This window comes from Ailuropoda melanoleuca, chromosome 5, assembly GCF_002007445.2.
Source record: "Ailuropoda melanoleuca isolate Jingjing chromosome 5, ASM200744v2, whole genome shotgun sequence".
In the NCBI taxonomy this organism is placed as follows: Eukaryota; Metazoa; Chordata; class Mammalia; order Carnivora; family Ursidae; genus Ailuropoda; species Ailuropoda melanoleuca.
The window spans coordinates 115,140,511-115,159,036 of record NC_048222.1 but is presented as its reverse complement, the minus strand read 5'-3'; the positions used below and the strand labels follow the sequence as shown (position 1 = coordinate 115,159,036).

At 40.0% G+C, this 18,526-nt stretch overlaps 1 pseudogene; it reads left to right on the top strand.

Moving 5' to 3' along the window:
* The first annotated feature begins 5,789 nt into the window (after positions 1–5,789).
* Positions 5,790–18,526, top strand: part of LOC100471422 — a 45,135-nt pseudogene continuing 32,398 nt past the window's right edge.

Here is an 18,526-nt window from a genome sequence, read left to right as displayed (position 1 = left end):
AACTTGTACCCATCAAGTTTCCCCATAAAATGGTTTAATGTCTTGAAGCCCTGCCAATATGTCAGCTGAGGGAGTGAATCAAGTAGGTACCATATCACATTTACCAGAGACCCACAGTGTATTATGTTCTTGTAAGGAACTTGCTTAAAAATTATCCTCTTTTAGAAGTTTAGATTCTATTTTTTTTCTTTGCTTAGATTCTCAAACTAAAGGACACATAAATATTTCAAAATATAAATAAGTACATATATATTGATCGATTTTAATAATTTTCCTTTTATTTGTATTTGGATCAAAGTGGTGCATCTACTTTTTTCTAGTTGCAAAGAAATACATATTCATTATAGAAAGTGTTGAAAATAAAAAGTCCTAAAAAAAAAAAAAAATCACCCGCAGTCCCCAAACCCAAAGAATGGAGTAGTAACATTTTACAGTTTTTGCAATTAATTCTGATTTATATTCTCCATTCATAGTAAAAGAGAAAAAAATTCATTCATTTCTGGCAGAACTTTTCTCAAGCAAAAAAGCATCTTTGCTTAGGAACATATCTAAATAGACAGGTTTGATGCTAAAGTTGAAGCCCACAGGCTTGGCTTGAATCTTCTAAGACAAGACCAAAGAATATCTAAATGGTTTTCCCCCAGAAAGGACAGGAGTCATACTCTAAGAAGAAAGAGAAGAAATTAAAGAAGAAAGCTGTGCCCCTCGCATGGTAAAAGAAATGGCCAGTAATTTTTAAGGCAGGTCTATCTGTAGGGTAGAACAGGAATGTCTAATATGCTTTTAACAGAAGCAATGAACACAGACCCTCTGACCCTCCAGGTCAGCTACTACCAACCCCAAAAGTTTCAGTAAAGTCTGCAAAACACAGCATCTTAAGTTGGTGGGACTTTGGGGAGAAAACACATTGGATGAGAGCAATATGCAGCCAGATAACATTGTGCAGGGGAAAAAAAACAGCATCCAAGAGGGCAAAATGCAAACGGGAAATCAAATAGGGAATCAAAGTAGGAACTCACAGCCAGAAGCAATTACAAAAAATGTCACTTCCCTAAAATCCCAGACGTAATGGAAGAAACAATGAGTTTCCCACTGGGATGGGAACATCAGCCAAATTTTATTTAAATATCAAAACAGATGACTCCCAGCAAGCTGGAAGTTTCAGACCCAGTATGTGGGTTACATTTTTAAGAAAATACTGGAAACTTTAGATAATGATAATGACGCTTACATACTTAAAGGTAGATGTGATGGAGAAGACTAGGCGAGTATTCTAAAAAGACTGTTCAGTCAATCAAGTAGCCAGATAAAATTCTAATATTTGCCAAGCACCTCCAGAGACAATTTGCTCAGGTGGGTAGATCACAAACCTGATTGCAACAGGTTTCAGATCTGTCCCATTAACAGCTTCTATTTTTTTTTTAAGATTTTATTTATTCATCTGAGAAAGAGAGGGTGCAAGAGTGAGCAAGCTCGAGTGCGGGGGACAGGCAGAGGGAGAAGCAGACTCCCTGCTGAGCGGGGAGACTGATGCGGGGCTCCCTCCCTGGACCCTGAGATCATGACCAAACCAAAGGCAGATGATTAACTAACTGAACCACCCAGGCATTCCCCCATTAACAGCTTCTAAATCTACTCTCCCTTTCCACAGCTATCTCTTTAGGGACTCTTTGGCATTGCTTATATGGTAATGAAGGAGGAATACAGAAGGAAGCAGAGAATGGGGTTGACTAAGTATAAATCCATTTGCATTATAACATTGTGTTGTGCCTTGAATCACAGGCAAAGGGGACTATGGGATATAACCTTCAATTCACAAAGAAAACCACAAAGGTGGTACCAACTACAGTCCAGTGATCAGGTGAGGGAAAGTCAGAAGAGCAGGGAGAGAGTGGAGAAAGAAGGAAAGACAGACAGAAAGGAAGGAAGAGGGGAGAGAGAGAGAGAGAAAGTGAGAATGAGAGCAAAAGAAAAAAGGAAGGAAAGGAAATTAAAGGAAAGGAGGGAAGAAAGGAAGGAAGGAAGGAAGGAAGGAAGGAAGGAAGGAAGGAAGGAAGGAAGGAAGGAAGGGAGAAGGAGGCAGGAAGAAAAGAAAAGAGAAGGGAAGGGAAGGGAAGGAAAGGGAAGGTGGGGGAGGGGAGAAGAGGGAAGGGAAGGAAAAAGAAACAGAGATGAGGGAAGATCATTCCAGTCTGGACAAGGGTTTGTTAAGACGTGGGAGATGGGAGAGAGAAGAGAGCAACCCAATCAAGCAGAAAGTTTAAGCTCTGGTTAGAAATTCAAAGTAGAATCAGATTATGAAGGCTAAAAAGAAGACTGAGTCTCAGTTAAGTAGGAAATGGAGAGCCAGTGTAGATCCTTGATCAAGGACTGGCATGACAAAAGAGGCACATGAGAAAAATCAGTTGTATCTAGTGAGAGGGATACAATGTAGTATGGAGAACACCCAAGAAGGCTGCTACGGTAATCCAAGTTCAAAGTGATGAGGGATGTGACTTAAATGGGCGATATAGTGCCATCTTCACGGCTACATGGACTAGGAACCTGAGAGCAATTACACAAAGAAACAAGAATTTAAGTGCCTATTTCTGCTTTTTTGTCTAAAGTTCTAATGGATTACTAAGACAGAATAAGTGGGGACAAGTGGGAGATGCTGAGGAGTCATGTGGAAGAGAGTTCAAGCAGGAACACAAGCAACCCCAGTGTATTTGTTTTCTACTACCGCTATAACAAGCTGTCACAAATTTAATGGCTTGAATAACACAAATGTATTACCTTCTATCAGTCTGTAAATAGCGTCCCCTGTTTACACTCATGGGCTAGAACCTTGTGATGTGGTCACACTGAGCTGGGAGATGGAGGTATGGGGATCTGAGAGGGGCCAGGCAGCCAACAGTGTCTGTTACATTCATACATTCCACTAGTTCCTTAGTGGAATCAGAAAGCTTTCAAATAGAAAATAACCAGTGTTTCATGATTAAGCACCACGAATGAAAAAAAGAAAGGGAGGAAGGAGAGATGCCGGTAGAAATGCATTTCCTCATAGAGCAATTTCTCGATATTTGATAGCATTTATGGGACATCAGAAACTATTTCCTAGTGAGGTGGGAATGCGTTTTCCCCTGGAGATATTTAAGGGTTTTCAATTACAATCAAGTGGACAGAAATGTTTTATGATTTCTCTCCTCTTAGAAAGCAAGGACATGGACAAAATAGTCCCTGGAGTTGCCATTTCATCCCAGTCTGTGCTTCTGGAACGTTGGGTTTCTATCTTCTCAGTACCATTTAGGAAACTGTTCCTGGCAATAATCCAGAAGCTTCAAGTGTAGGAATGAGGTCAGGAGAAAAAAAAATGCCAGATATTTAAAAAATAAAGATATCAAAATATTCCTGGGGATACGGCAAGGATGTGAATGCTTTGATACAATGTCATTTTTTGTTTGAATGATTGTTTTAGAATCATGTCTCTGTAATGACTCAAATTCCACACATGAGCTTCCTCCATATCTTCAAACATGTAAATCCAAGATGAAAGTTAAAAAAAAATATCACAAAATCTTTCAAGAATCTAGTCACTTAGGAGAGGATATTCTCATCCCAGATATTCAAGGAGGACCATCCAATTGAAAGAGAGAATGCATATCTGTGTAAGTGTGAGTGTGTGTATGTGTGTGTAAGAGAGAGAGGGAGAGTAAAATTTGGAGGGGACCAGTACAAAGAAACAGAAGTGTTTTTTATTAATAAAACTCTGAAAACACTGCATTCCACCTTGCAGAAATTATTGAGAACAGCATTATTGTGCTGACCCAGCAAGATATTTTGTAAGCAAATCTCCTGACTACATAAGAACACATCATCAAATTATTTAACTTGTTAAGAACTTCAAAAACAGGAGTTCTTGGCAGCCTCTTTGCTATGGAGGCACATTTCTGGGTTGTGAGCTCCACTATTCTCACTCTTTTCTGATCTGGCAGAGTCTTCCTCTTCCCACCCTCAGCTCCAAATCCCATTTAACCCACTTCTCTTTCTCCAAGAACCTACACTATAGTCCTGCTTTCTCGTGTGTCCTTGTGCAGACTGAATATATTCATTGGTTCCCTGCAATAATCCTCTTGTCTAGGCTCATATCATTTATGAAAAGAAAATTTGTGAAAGTTTAAATGTCGTCTGCACCATATTCCATTTAATTCAATGAGTATTTATGGAGGACCACGTAGAACTGTGCTCTTCAGTGTAAGGAATACAAAAGAATATATAGCACAGTCCTTCCTGTCAAGGAGTTTGCAATATTCCTGGGAATAAACTTTGGATGCTGATAATTACAGCTGGTAATTACAGGATATAAGACAGTGTAGAGCAACACAATTAAATTATGTAACCAAGACCAAAATGTAAGGTGCAGACAACATTATGCCTGGTCAGGGCAGGCAGGATGGAGCTATGGGGAATAGCTCACAGAGGAGATGGAACCTGAGCATGTCCTTGAGAGATGGATGGATCTGGCTGGGTGCAGCAGGGGAGAGATGCACTTCAGGCAGTAGAAAAAGTGTGAGTAAAATTGAGAGCAGGGACAGATGTGTCAGAGGGAATGTGAAGAATCTAGCATAACTAGAGAGGAGGGGAATGGGGGGCTCAGAGTTGTGTTAGAAAAAGCTGGATGGAAAGAATATAACGAAACTACAGAAAGCCTTGAAGGGCACAGAAATGAACTTGAACTTGAATCATATGCTCTTAATCTCTCTATCTCCGTTCCTTGATGTTGATTCTTTCATTGCCATCAGAGAACTCACTCATTGGCAGCTAGCATGACATATTGACAATGTGGGCTATAGAGAAAGAAAGCACTGACTCGGCCTCGTATATGACCTCAGCAAAGTCATTTACCTGCTTGAGCTTCAGTTTCCACTACTGTAAAAATGGGCACATCAATGCCAATAAGTTAAGGTTATTGTATAAAACAGAGATAATGTGCATAATGTACCTTGTGGGTATAAATAGATGGAGTCTTTCCTGAGTTTCCTTCATTCTATAACTATCTGTTGGACATCTACTCTATCAAATGTTGTGTTCTAGCACTAGGAAAATGAAAGCAAAAACACACAGAGCTTTTTCTCAAGACAGGAACAGATACAGTTTAAAACAATGGGGAGAGCAGCAGCTTGGAGTTGAAGCTCATTACCACCATTTACTAGGTATATGAATTTGGGGAAACTATTAAATCAGTCTGAACCTTGCTTTCATCATCTGTACAATTGGTCTAACAGTATCTACCATAGAGGCTAACTTGGGAATTAAATACAAATATGTAAAGAAACTAATACAGTGCCTGATGATTGGACGCACTCAATAAATAGTATTTGTATTACAGTGGAAAGGCAGGCATAAAAAAAATCTTAAAACAAGAAGTAAATGACTGCAAGAGAGTTGAGGAAGTTTTCACAGATAACAAAGTCCCTGCGCTGAGACTTAAATAGTGAATAGGATTTGCTGAGGGGGCATGTATTGGGAAAACATTCCTGGAAGAGGAAACAGCATGCAAAAATGACAGAAACATTAAAAGACTAGCATCTTCAAGGGCAGGCAGGTAATTCAGTAATGCTAGATCATAATAAGTTCAAGGAAGAGGGTCCAGGAGGTGAGAATGGCCAGAAGGACAAGGGCCATATTATGAAGAGCCTAGAACACAGAAAGGGGTTTAGAGCCCACCCAATAGGCAATGGTCAGTCATTGTTTAATATTGAGTAGTAAGTGACATGATCAGCTCTATATACTGGTAAACTCTCTGCGGTATGGAGGAGAGGGGCAGGAAGGGCAGTAGGAAAGCTATTGAAAAGATCCAGATGGAACAAGGAGATGGAGAAGATGTGATGATTACTGGAGATACTCAGGAGTTGGTTCCAACAAATTTAGCTTTGATTGGATTTCAGAGGAAGGTAAAGATGAGCAAAGAATCTAGGATGCTTCTCCTTTTCTTGCTGGAAGATGATGCATTTCTTTAAAATAAGAATACAGATGGGAAGCAGGTTTGGAGTCAAGATGATATATCCTGTCCAGGATGTGAATTTGAGGTGCCTGTGGAATTGCCAAGTAGAGACTTGGACATACTGTTCTGGAAAGGAGAATGAAGAACTGAGCTGGCTGCTTGACATAAACCTGGACGTTGCTGACATGTATAGATGAAGGTTAGCTTTGAAAATAGACCTGCGCGGGGAAGAGGCAGTTCTCAAGTCAGGCCATTCCCTCTACTCTCAATAACTGAGTTGCTCAAGTGGACCCAAATCCTTGAGGGCAAAAAGGTAAACCTCAGAACTAGAGTATGCTGCAGTATACCCAAGGTCAAAGAAATCCATTTTCTGGCATACCTTTCCTCTACATAGTGTAAGTTTCATTTGTCGGAAAGAAATGAGAGGGAGCACATGGAGAGCGGCTCTTGGATATGGAGGGACTACATACAGAATGACAATTATAAACAACACTGTCTCTAGAAAAGCACTTCATTTACAAAGCAGATTTGACAGCTCAAGTTGCTTTTTTGGCGAAGCAATCCTGCCTGGCCCCCGTGCGACCTGGTGAGCTTCGATTACAGCTTTGATGCTAGCTCTACCACAGAGACCCCCTAAAAGGGGAGTGATAAATGAGGTCCTGTCAGGCTTCATTCCCTGGGTGGCCTTGAATCTCTGCCATTATCTGTTACCCTGCCAGTACTGACAGTGATGAACACGAGGCAGGCAGCTAACGACACCCCGATTCATTAACCAAAAAGAAGGGAGAGCAGAAATAAAGGGAAGGTGACTGTCATGTTGAAGCTTCATGCACGTCAGTGCCATCTTCCTCCTACAGGTCTGAATGGTGAAGAAATGATGGACCCCATTTGTCTCAAACAAGGGCTCTAATGATACTCAGAACAGAGCGAGGCACAACGAAGCTTGCCGGGGAAACCATTCACTGGCCTCTTCATGGTAAAGCTCTCCACAAGCCTTACAAACAGAAAAAGAAAATATTTACAGGGCCTGATTTTTTTTAGCCCATTCTTACTCTAGAAAAACATAAAAAAATCAAAGTAAACTAAAATCATAAAATCATCAATCTATCCTGCTCGCCCATGCTACATTGTTATTCATTCCAAGAGAGTACACACGTTCTATATGTAAGACTATATTAAGCCTGTGACTCTTCAATAGCAAATATTTTAGGCAGGCCCCACCATTGCCTCCCATAACAGACATTTATAGTTCAAGTGGTGTCTGGTTCCTCTCTAAGCAATATTTCATCGAGAGTTCTGTTTCAACTGGTTTTTTCCTGACCTCATAGGAAATGCAGATTTTCACTTCATTGGCTGTTTCTTACTAATGCGGCTTCCTGAGCTGCCTGAAGACATTGTGCGTGTTCAGAACAACTACCTCTTGAATGTAATTCCCAAAGAAGACAAGATTTTCCATTTTAATCCAATCTGTCTTAATCCAGGATGTTAATCAGAGCATGGTCTGGGGGACATAAAGAGGAAGTTTCAAAAAAAGGAAAAGTAGCTTCATGGTCACAGATTTGAAAAACCCTGGGTTGATTCCTTCCTACGGACTTCTTTCCTACAGGACTTTTTCACAGTCCTTAATATACTAATGTACATTCTGATTCCCCTACAGCAAATATAATGTGTAATATTTTTCAATCTGTTTTCTCCTACTCAGAAATTTTTTTCAGAATATTTTTATGAGATCTCTGTATCTAGGCTAGTGTTATGCAGAACCACACTTTGGAAGCTATTGGTCTGCACTTGCCCACAAACCCTGTCTTCTTACTCATTTATCCCATCAACAAAATCAAATGATTTCGGTTCAAGCTATGTTCTAAATATTTGGCAAAATGGGACAGCCTGGGGCTGTAAGACATGACAAAGAAGACGGGGCTCCCACCCCTAAGGAATGAATACATCTTACCCTTTACTTTGCTCCCATATATTCTGCCCTTTATCCTTATGTTTCCCTGTCTAAAAGAAAAAGCATTAAAGAAAATGCTGAAGCAGAGAGAGAAGCAATAATCTTAAATTTGGGACAAAAGCAGTGGGGATGATTAATACATGGATCTTATCCCTGTTCTTTGCTAAAGATCAAATTCTCTTTCTAAAAAAAAAAAAAAGCATAAAACATTACCATTTCTTTTGGAGAGCATTCCAGGTTTTTAGTTTTGTTTTGTTTTTTTGTTTTTTTTGTTAAGTATGAATGAAAGTGGTCAGAGTTTCCAAATACCGAAAAACTACAGCTTAAGTTAAAAAACAATAAAGTGCCAAATCAACAGTAAGCACAAAAGGATGACTCGCTTCAGAATTTTAAGACATCTGATAGGTTTCTTGTTAAGCACTAAACGTTTCTTCTTTATATAAGACCTATATGCATTAGCGGCATTTCTCATGTTGGCTATTTGGTTTCTGCTCATAAAGGAAGCCACTAGTTATATTCGAAATAACTTAGCTGAGGAAATCTGAAATCTGGGCTTTGGCACAAACAAAATTCAAAGAGATATGAACTAGCCAGCTTTATTTATGAGTGTTTGTTAATTAAGCTGTGGTTCAAAGACAAAAATAAAAACAAACCGGAATTTTCATTATTCAAAGAATTTTAAACTAGTATCAAAGCAGTGGGTAAGTGGCAAACTTGTAATGACTAGAAATGGACTGTATAGCCTCTGTGATCTTTTTCATCTTTAAAAAGCAATCCGGATTCGGGTGGGGAAACCGATCATCCAAGAACTAAAGTAATATCTGGAAGAGATGAAACCATCGTTATAAATTAGAAGTTGCCCATCATTCATTTTTCTGCTATCTTCTCTTCAGGAGAAAGTAGACTCTCTGAAAAAGCTTTCTTTCTTCATGCGCTCCAGGAATCCTAAAGCCAATTATGATGTTTCCTACATAATGGACAAAGAAAGACATTTTCATTTTTTTTCCTTGTTCCCAGTGGCAGATTATTTGGATCCAAACCTCACAGAGCTTACCAGGGACAGGATGAATATAATTCTGTGGGTTTTGAACAGACTGAGGTTTATCTTTCCACCACATCCATGCAAAATTCTTTCTCTCCAATTTCCTACAACCAACTGTGTGCCTTCTACTTTTCCTGCAGACGCATTTATTTCTGCCTGGCCAATCTGAATTGTTCCGTTGCCTTGCTACCTACTGGTGACAAATATACTCCTTCATTTCTAAGTTCTCGGAGAGCTGGGGGATTGATGGGTGTGAAGGAAGGACTGGGATCACCGATGCAAGGAAGGAATTCATCTTATTAGCCTCTGATTTGAGTTAATCAGCAGCGAGATAATATTTTAAACTGCAAAAGACTTCTTGGAAGTTTCCAGAATTTCTCCAGAGACACAGATCAATAGACCAGAATAATCAAGAAAAGGGAGCGAGTTTGCCAAATGCCACTCACTTGGTAGGGTGTTTTACTTGAGCAAGCAAAAGACTTTTAATGGAATTATTCCAACCCAGTAGAAAGCAGGAGCAAATCAGCCCTCCAGGGAAGTGCCTCCAAACCACAGCTAAAGATAAAAGAGAGGGTGACATTTTAATTCCAATCTCCAACCCTCAACCCAGGGATGTAGGTGGCACTTATCTGTTATGTTGCTTAGTTGATAAATAACTTCCCCATCGCACTGAGCAATCAACGCCCTGTCCACTCAAAATAACGCATGATAATATGGGGGTCCAGGGCCCCATAATTTTGCAGAAGATTCCTCTCTCCTCTTTCAGCTAGAATAACTGAAAACGAAGTCTGCCTAATTCCCACGAGGGCTCCTTGTCTTCTTTGATGTTTAAATATTAGCCCCCAGAGCTCAGAGATAAACTCCCCTTAGCATAGCAGAGTTATCTGCCCTGTTACCCTAACCCAGGCATAAAAATTCAATGTTTTTAAGGCAAAGCCTAAATTTTAAAAACAACGAAGGAATCACACATGGTAAGGCACAAGTAATGAGAAAACCTCCTTCTCCCAAAAACATTTCAAAAACTTCTGTCTTCAGGGGCGCCTGGGTGGCTCAGTCGTTGGGCATCTGCCTTCAGCTCGGGGCGTGATCCCGGAGTCCTGGGATCGAGCCCCGCATCGGGCTCCTCCACTGGGAGCCTGCTTCTTCCTCTCCCACTCCCCGTGCTTGTGTTCCCTCTCTTGCTGGCTGTCTCTCTCTCCCTGTCAAATAAATAAACTCTTTAAAAAAAAAATAACTTCTGTCTTCAACGTGATACGCTCTTCTCATTTGCTTATCCCCTCTTTCTCTCTGCTCCATCTCTTTTTCTGTTCCTCTTGATTTCTCTGCATCCCCCTCCAGGTGCCTTTCTTCCCTGGTTATGGCAGTCACTTACGCATCCGTGGGGGCTCAAACTTGGCTCACCCGGCGGGGCGCACGGAGGCTGCCCAGGAGAAAGGAGACACTAAGAAAGTATAAAAATCTGAGCTGGAACAAAGCATTTCTTTAACTTGAAGTCAAAAGTATTTTCCTTAGCCCATGCTGCATGTGCTGTATTGTTAACTTCTATCAAAGGGGCTCATATCTCAGGAATCACGGGAAAGTTTCAAACATGACTGATAGCTGGTCAAAAGAACATCCACAGCGCGATAAGCCGCAGAGAGCGAATGTGCTGAGCCAGTTAAGGATTGCCTGGCTGTGCCTTTCAAATTCCTTTCATCACAATCGGTGACTGTAAGCACTGCAGGGTGAGAACAAGCCAGGACTTTGTGGAATATTCTTAACCGCTGATATGTAATCCATACAGCCAGTGGTAGCAGCCCGAGGATAAAAGATTTAAAGAAATGGAGACACAAGGACTGATTTTTTTTGAAAGGCAACTTGGAAGGGGGAAAAAAGAGTGAGAACAGTAAGATTTATGTTAACCCATTGGGAGTGCTCTGGAAATCTCTTTGATGAAGGATTGAGATTGCTTTGAAGCAGACTTTATTGAAGCAAAAAGTAAGTGTGGTACCCAGGGACTCGGGTTGACTGGGTCACTTATCAGTCTTCCTGACTTTGAGTTTCCTTTTTCTTGCAAATTCTGCATGCTACCAAACTCCTAAATGCTGCTCTCCAAAAATATTCTCCTTCTGAAGAGGAGGGTTTTATTGCGCCTTGGTAATTAGTAGAAACATGCCTGGTGGAGCATAAGGTAAAAAAACAAGAATTCAGGAAAGAGAATACACACACTCACACAAACACATTCCAATATAACATTTTAAAAAAGCTGCTACAAATTCTTAACCATTATGCATCACTTTTCTTACTATGAGTTCAGATACAACACTACGGGGGAGTTGTGACCAACTCAGTAAGTATCATGGGGAAGCAAAGTGGGTAACAGTTTCCATTGACGGCTGGGCTACTTTGACTTCAGGAGCCAGAAATAAAGATGGTCTTGGCCAGAAAGGAGAGAACAACAAATAGAGTTTTGAACCATCAAAGAATTTGCCTGGAACTAGGCATATAAAAGCTTCCCTTAAACAAGTAGGACTATCAGTTCAGGGATCATGGAAGAAATCCTTAGCAGAAAAAGATTTAAAAGAAAAAAAAAATCAAGGAGGAAAAGAAACAGGTACTAATGAGTGAAATAATGACTAGAAAAAGACACAATGCTGATGATCAAGGAAAAGCTGAAAACTTGGGACTGTCCTTTCTGGCACAAGCTGTCAACTGTGGCTGTGCTTAGGACATTATTATAATCATTTTTTTCTATGCTTGTTAGCTGTGACCAGAAAGGAGACCGATTTAAAAAAAAAACAACAACAACAACCACCTTATCCATTCAAATGGTGTTGATTTTTCAAAGAGATCAATATTGGTGTTAGATTTTAAAGTTCCTGATATCAGCAAACTATTGTCCCAGTGACTAATGTTTTGCCTCTGAAGGCAGTTTCCAAAGGGAAGTCCCAGAAATGGTTTGAGCAATCCTACAGCAGTGTTCGTGATGCCACTGGAGTCAATGTTTAACCTTCCCAGAAAACTCTTTGGAAGAACAATACTAATGTGGAGGTACAGGTTCGAGAACAGTAGTGCAGAAGTCAGGCATTGGTCACAAGATGAAGTTACAGGATTATTGCAGCAAGGAGGGATTGATCCTTCTCTATAGCCCTTTTGACAGATACTAAGAAATAAAGCAAACTGGTTACACTGACAAATGAAGAAACCACTCTAGAAAATATGAAAGCAAGTGTAGCGGAGAATCTGCCTATTAGATCATCATAGCTCCTGAAACAAAATGAAATCATTATGCTGCCATTTGCCCTGATGAAGAAATACAAACACAGTGTATTCTCAGATGTTTAGCATACTGATATGTTCTACAGACAGTCACAAACCCAGCCCTAGTGGCCAAGGTGATTCCTGGGGAAATCAATAATACCACTACTTGGCAAATGCTCAAACCCACTGCCTCCCCTTAGATTTTCCACAAGAGAACAAGAACACTTTAAGACACAAAAACTTCAATATCTTAAATGAATGAATATCTACAAGCAACTCATCCTTTATAGAAGAAACGGTCCAGGCTCATAACAGTAAATGGTATTATCTCCTCTCTAGAGGAAGACCGACCAGCACAATGTCACCGAACCTCAGAGAGTATCAAAATGACAAATACTATGTTGTTTTGTAATATCTGGGCCAGTTTCCTGTATTTTATTACAGTGCCCGCCATTGTTGGAGTTCCTTTGGGGTGGTCAACACCAATGCCCTAGAATTATGGCATTCTTATTTGGTCTCTGGGAAAATAAATGTAGTGAACACACGAACTTTGGGAAAGGTTTTTTCTATTATTTGCCAGCTTCTATAAAATCGATTAGTTACCTGAAGCTTTTTCCCGAACATGAGGGAATTGACTCAGTATCAAATGTTGACTTTTGGTAGTCAGAGGAAAACCAAAATCCAATATAACAGGCCGCCATATTGGCAGACGTGATGAGCTGTAATGTGGCATCACTTCTAAGGCTCTGAGAGATGAGCAGGGCCCAAGCAGGGGAAGTTCTTGAGGCCGTTGCAGGGACCAGAGTCAGAAAATTATCGCAGGTGATTTCAGAGTTGAGGATAAGTCTTCAAAGTCCCAGGAAAGCACTAAAAAACAATTTGAGGAAGGAATGGTTTCTTTACCATAACTGGCCAATTTCTCCAATAAACCAGGTTGTTTTCTGTTGAGCCTAAATTGGTGTGTTAATGGAGCGAGAACAGAACAAAATAGCATTTATTGAACCTCTATCACGTGCCAGAGACTTTCCATCACAATCATCCAGTGTGAGAAGAATCCTCACCTCCATTTGTTCACATGAATTAGCTGAAGGCTCTGGAGTGAAGTGACCGATCCGTCATCACAGAGCTTGCAAATGGTGGATGCAGGATTCAACCCTGGTCTCTGCGGTAACTAAAGCTGGGTACTTCCCACACCCCCAAGCCAAGCTCAAGCCAAGTCTCACAAGCTGTCTTACAGTTGGTTCCTTTTTTCAGGCAAGCAGTACTAGGAAAATCCAATTTTACAAAAGACTTTAATTAGGAAAAAACTGTGCTTTAAAAATAATTCGCCATTCAGTTCCTTTAATAAGGAGCTCACCTGGAGCATCTTAATAATATGAAAAAGATTCATCTCTCGCATGAAGTACGTGTATTTGTAGAAGCATGGGGTCTTTTCTTCTGAGGCCTCACAAGTCTCCTCCCCCATCTCCACCCTGCCCCCCACCAGCACTGCTACCAACAACTCCCAGCAGCAACAAGCATTTACCAAAGGCTGGGTCTCAGGGGAGCCACAGTGAGGGGCATTTAACAGGTGACAACAATCCATAATGACAGGACGGGGTGTATGTCCTCCACTTCGAGCTCCCATCTGCACTGGTGTTCTGACTCACCTTCCCCAGCCTCCCACTAGAAAGCATCCATTTTTCAGTGTCAGGCACTCATTAAATAAAACATAAACACTGTACTCCACGGGGCCCCAAACAAAACCATAATTCGAACAGCACTTAAAGGCCCTTGGTCGCCATTCTGTTACTCCCCTCACCAGCCTGGTTCAGAAGCCTTATAACTTGTCCTCTCCACAAGTGACTTGGCTACAAAGCAAGTTGTTTAGAGTGGCAGATAACAATCTCCCTTGAAAGAAACTAGTGAGGCATTTTAGAAAATAGGGTCTGTAGCAAATATGGTCACAGGAATCACACAGCAACCTCTCAGGACTCTTTTCCTTCAGCATCACCCTAATGATACTCCTCCCTGTCTAAACGATGGAGAACAGTGCTCCCACACCCCCTAAGGGCTGTGATGCCCCAGTATTTTCTCTGCATCTGATGCAGGGAAAACTGAACAGATGACAGTGCCAAAGGACTTTCTCCTGGTTAACAGACAGAATTTGAGATCACCTGGAGAGGCTCAGTCTATTGCAAAGACTCTTTGGGCCGTAATGAGACCTGAGAGATTGATCTGCCTTCAGGCAAGGCCTCTCCTAAACCAACCCAGATGAGACTCTAGCTTATTTTAAAGACCTCTTTAGAAAGGAGAGTCTTAACTCTTCCCTTCTGTGCCGGAATAGGGAGGGCAATGGGAAGACGATGCATTCACGTCTCAAATCAGCATATATTTCAGTCAACTTAAGTGGTCAAACAAACCGAATTCCATGATATCAGGTAAGTCATTCTTAGATCATTTGTAATGAAAGTGCCTTCCTACCTACTGCCTACTGATAGGATCTGAAAGAAGAAAATGCAACCAAATCATTTCCTTGATCAAAATTCTTCTCTGATGTTCCATAATCTAAGGAATCTCACGCAAAGGAGACTGAAGAGAGAATCCCTCTCCTGACGTGCCAGGCGTGCTTTCACTTAGGGCTTTGAGCTACTGTCCCAGAGAGCCTATGGCTCATGCCCTCACTTCCTTCAAGTCTATACACAAATGTCACTTTCTCACTTAGACCTTCCATTACCACCCCATTTAAAATTGTAATTCCTCAACACACACACCCACACTGAAACACCCTCACAGACACACACACACACACACACCTGTACTCTTTTCACACTTTTCTCTATAGACCTTATCACCATCAAACTTACTACATAACTTACCCTTTTTAATTGTCTATCTTTCCCTATCAGAATAGAAGCTCCATGAGGGAAAATATTTTGGTCCATTTTGCTGTTTTATAACCCTAGTTATTAAAACAGAGCCTAGTACATCGTAGGTACTCATTACATGACTGGTAGGAGAACTGAATGAACTTACAGCTCCCTGTAAGACTTAAAGTCTTGTATAAGCTTACAGATCATTACATTTTTCAAATAGGGCATGGACTAATGAATACGCAATAGCTATTCCTAGTTAGGATCTTAATTCTAATTCTCTTTAGGAGTCTGGGGGGGGGGCGGTTCAGTTATGATCCCCAGATCCTTGGCACTCCTCTAAGATGTTCTTCCCCTTGGCCTTCAACCCGTTTCAACCAAGACAGCTCTTCTATTATCTGTCTTATGCACTGGGGATTTCTGTCAGATTTAGTGGGGAGGAGACTGTCCCATTGCTAAAAACATAGAAAAACAATAGCCTGGACCATGAGACAGAAAAGCATGAAAGAACACTGGATAGAGTGTCACAAAAACACAAGCTTAATTCATTCAATGAATATTTATAGAGCACCCATTGTGTTCCCAGGTGTGTGCAGGACACTGGGAATACACAGACGAACAGGACATAGTCAAACTCACATTTCACCGAGTTCCCACAACAAATCATTGTAATACCCTTGGCAATTTTGGGAAATCAAAAGAGAATTGAGGAAAGATGTCAGGGATGTCTCCTGCCAGGGACATCTGCTGAGTCTTAAGGATAGTTGTTAGTCAGGTGAAGCATAAGAAGACTGACGTTCACTTTGTGACTTTAAAAAAGACCTTAACCTCTTTAGCACTCAGTTCCCCCAACTGCAAAGAAAAAGAGATTGAAAATTAGCTGAAATGTAATGTCCCTCCCAAATATAAAAATGTTTGGATCCAGGTTTTCCTACCTGCCCTGTAACCAGAAAATAGAAACCATTAGCTTCAACTCATATTGCTGAATATGGAACATTTTGGCCAACTCATTTGATCATTAATAATTTATTGGCACAGAATGATGATCAGTAAGTCCCAAGGAGTCTTTTAAATTAATTGGTGTTTTCTTCCATATGTGAGAGACTTTTACTGCACTATCCAACTTCAATTTCAACAATTCCATGATGCGATGCTAAATGCCACATATGAAGTAGCCTTAAAACAAGCCACGGAATCACACACTTCAGTGTTCACCATCAACATCAAGTTTGTTTTTACATTTGAGACATTCTCCCACATTTAACATATTGAGCAAGGAAGCAGAGCTCTCTAAATCTGTTAAATTTGGAACTAGGAAAAATTTCAAGACATTTTACTCCTCCCTACTTTCAAATCATAACTAACATATCAGCCAGGAATTTGTTCACTCTCATCAACTACCAAAGTGTCGAAAGTTAACGGGTTAGCATGATGATAATGAGTGGGATTCTGAAGTATATGTGCTTGGAGAATGTCTGTGTTGAGCTTTTGATGTGTACAAATCTCATTACACTTATGGTGCCCAAGAACTTGGTCCCTACCCAGCAGGATCAAAGAAAACGACTTAGCATCAAAGGAATCAAGTTAATAGCAGTATTTCTAAACACAAATATTGGGGTATTCTTAATCTTATAAGGAAGCAAGAAGAAAGGGAGAGATGAAAGGAAATATTCTTAAATTATGAAGTGTGCATTGAATTTACTCTATAGTTCTGACACTGACTGGCTGAGTGACTGTGGATAGATAGCTTGAGTGTTTTGACACTGTTTCTTCATTTATCAAATGAGGGTAATAATACCGTATCAGAGTGGAGACAATGCAAATGTTTATCAACTGATGAATGGATAAATAAAATGTGGTATATCCATACAATGGAGTATTATTTGGCATTAATAAAGAATAAAATACTAATACATGCTATGATATGGATGAACCATGAAAACATACTAAATGAAAAAAGCCAGTCACAAAAGAGGACACATTGAATGGTTCCATTTGTATGAAATGTCCAGAAAAGGCAAATTCATAGTGGCAGAAGGTAGATTAATGGTTGTCAAGGGCTGGGGGTGGAGGGTTGGAGAAGTGACTGCCACAGGGTATGACGATTCTTGGAGGGATGATGAAAACATTCTAAAATTGATTGTGTTGACAGTTTCATACTCCATTAATATACTAAAAGCTGCTTAACTGAATACTTTAAATAGGTGAATTATATGGTATTTGAAGTATATCTCAATAAAGCTGTGATTTAAAAAATAATACCTTTCAGGTTTATTGTGAGGCATAAACAATATAAGACATATGAAAGATCTTCATTAATTAAGAACATCCAATATAATATTAGCCATAGAGTTACGTTTAAATTTTCCTTGAAAAAGATCCTTTCAAGACCACCCTGTCAATGCAATACAACAAGCCTAAAACTATCAAAGTAGCCACACAATCCACCACATGCTCTTAACATTAGCACATATACCCACGTGAAGGCTGGCCCCATGGGACAGCGGTGTGGCAGAAGGAGTCTGTCCATCTCACTAAGATTCCGTATTCCATCTCCATTGCTGAAAACTTGGCCAGCTATCACTTTAGACCTTGTCAAACTTCTAATTGTCTCACTACCTGATAGCTTACTCTGAACAAATGCCAATAAAGCAGACAAGGAAAAACATGCGGGAAGGTGTGTAGATATAGAAAATCCCGTGTAAAAACAGAGTGCCAGGTGCACACAAAGCAGGAAAGTCGGAGAGACATTTTTCTCATGTGATATAACCATGTTGATTCCAATTCTGAAACCATTTTCCCTCGCAATTGGAGTACATCTTGGTGAACACAGCTTTCTCTTGTTTCATTTAACAACTGCTGTTAAAATTTTAGTGACAGAATGAGAAAGCCATTTAATGGAGATTGCCAAATGTCTGATTAGATGATGGTGGAAATCAAAGGAGGGGAATCCAACTGCTACATATAATAAGCTCAGGCATAAAATCATCGATATAAAAAGAAAATGGCACCTTTGCTTTTTTCAAATGGGGTACATGTATTTGATATTTTCTGTGATTCTCGATTAAGTCCATTAAGTCTAGTTATTGACTAACTGAGTTTCAATTCTACATTGATTTCACATCTGATCAAGCTAAGACCCAGAATTACTGCAAACTCATTATAACTAAAGGGGAAAAAAAAAACTAAACATGTCTTTCAAAAATTAAAAAAAAAGTAAAAACCATAAAAGAAAACATGTTTGATTAACTGAAAATTTTAAGCTACTTTTAAACAAAAGACAACTAAGCAAAAATCAAAGACAAAAACCAGATTGTGAAAGATATTTAAAATAAATATGAAAGATAGAATGTTTGTATCCAGAGTACAGGAAGAACGTCTACAAATTAATAAGAAAAAGATAATCTAGTAGGAAAATAAACAATATCAATAGGCAATTTATTGAAAGGAAATGCAAA